Here is a 2,014-nt window from a genome sequence, read left to right on the forward strand (position 1 = left end):
GAATCTTTGGGAAAACTCTTGTAAATAGAAATGGGAATAATACATACATCATGCAATTAATTATAAAGAATAATATTATATCTGCACATTATGAAGAACTTTTTATCTTGTAACTTGGAAGTTATTAGTATTTTCTATGGTTGTCTTTATTAAAAGGTTATTCCTAAATAATAATTATTAACATTATATTACTGTTATTTTTATTTTTATTAGATAAATAGTTTATAAGAGACAATGTGGTTTGTATAGTGGTTAAAAACAGGTTCTTTTTACCAGGAAGATAAGGACTCAAGTTTGACCTCTGATATATGTAAACATTATGATCCTAAAGTTGCCATTAAAACTTTAGACATATAGGAAACTTAGTATAATTTGTAGAGAAGGTGTCAATGATATCATGGATTTATACCATCTCATGGAAATAAATAGTAGACATAAATATGGTTGTTCAATTGTTAAAGCTAAAATAAGTTTATAAAATAGAGAATGCTAGAGATGGGAGGGAAAAACAGACCAATTAATTCATTTTTTTTAATTTAAAGAGAAGGAAACTAAGGCACAGCTTAGGAAAAAGACTTCACTCTCCAAGATTCACTGTTCCCCAAGATGGGAGGCACAGTCAACATGGCAATAACAAATGTCAGTGTTGTGGTTGAATTCATTCTTCTGGGATTTGGGGATGTTCCCAACTATCAAGGATTTCTATTTAGTATTTTCTTGCTCATCTATATAAGTATTCTGGTGGGAAATGGCCTCATCATTATAATTACTAAGGTAGATCCCACTCTCCAAACACCCATGTATTTTTTTCTTAGACACTTTTCCTTCCTAGAAATCTGTTACACATCAGTGACATTTCCCAGGATGTTTAAAATCCTTTTGACTCAAAAGAGAAATATTTCTTTTCTAGAATGTGCTACATAACTTTGTTTCTTTCTTATTTGGGGAGGCACTGAGTGCTTTATGCTAGCTGTGATGGCTTATGACTGTTACGTGGCCATTTGTAATCCTTTGAACTATCCTCTCATCATGAACCAAAAGATTTGTATCTGTTTGGTGGTTGGCTCCTGGGTCAGTGAAAACCCTATTCCAATAGGACAAACATACCAGATTTTCTCTCTGCCCTTCTGTGATTCTAACCACCTCGATCATGTTTTTTTGTGATGTTCCTCCATTATTAAATCTTGCCTGTGGGGACGTCACTGAAATGAATTACACTCCCATGCTGGTGCTTTCCTATCTGCTATTGTTCCATTTCTAAGGATACTTGTGTCCTACATCAAAATCATTGCCACAATCCAGAAGCTTCCATCAGCTATAGGAAGAAAGAAAGCCTTCTCTACTTGTTCTTCACACCTCATGGTGGTTAGCTTGTTTTTTGGGTCAAATATCATTTCATATTTTTTACCAAAGTGTATAAAATCAGTAGGAATAGACAAGGTTCTGTCTCTTATCTGCTCCACTGTCACCCCAATGTTCAACCCCCTGATATACAGCCTGAGAAATAAAGATGTTATTATGGCATTGAAGAAATCCCTACCTAAGTGACTGTGGGTACCAACCCCAAATGGGATCACATGACTGAATGTGAAGGTTGCCAAAATTTTGGCAACAGTAAAAGATTTCTGAATGCATGTTAGAAATAGAGTCTCTTGAACCCCCTCAGCAGGGTTGGGAAGTTAGCCAGGACAGGCTGCCTGCAGCCTATTGCTTTCCCAATTTCAATGCTAGGTGGAGTCTAGCTCTTAATAATGAAACTAAGTCTGGAGGGAAAGAAGAATCATTTATTACAGTTCTTGCAAGAATCTAGTGCACCACCTGGTGGGAGAGGCACAGTGTACAGAAGTGAGAGCCAGCTTTTATAATGTTAGCACGATCCTGCTCCTCCTACCAGGGCTAGGATTGGTCCAGCTCATCTGTTACACTCGTCCTGAAGTTTCCATCTCATGTCATGTTAACTTCTCCTTCTCATGTTAAGCCCTCCCAATTCATGCGTCCCTTGTTCAAAAATGGT

The 2,014-nt window shown here is 36.6% G+C and overlaps 1 pseudogene; it reads left to right on the forward strand.

Moving 5' to 3' along the window:
* Positions 1 to 606: 606 nt before the first annotated feature.
* LOC114042202 lies at positions 607 to 1,548 on the forward strand (annotated as a pseudogene).
* Positions 1,549 to 2,014: the final 466 nt, after the last annotated feature.

Source organism: Vombatus ursinus, unplaced genomic scaffold (assembly GCF_900497805.2).
Source record: "Vombatus ursinus unplaced genomic scaffold, bare-nosed wombat genome assembly UNPS02014291.1, whole genome shotgun sequence".
Lineage (NCBI taxonomy): Eukaryota > Metazoa > Chordata > Mammalia > Diprotodontia > Vombatidae > Vombatus > Vombatus ursinus.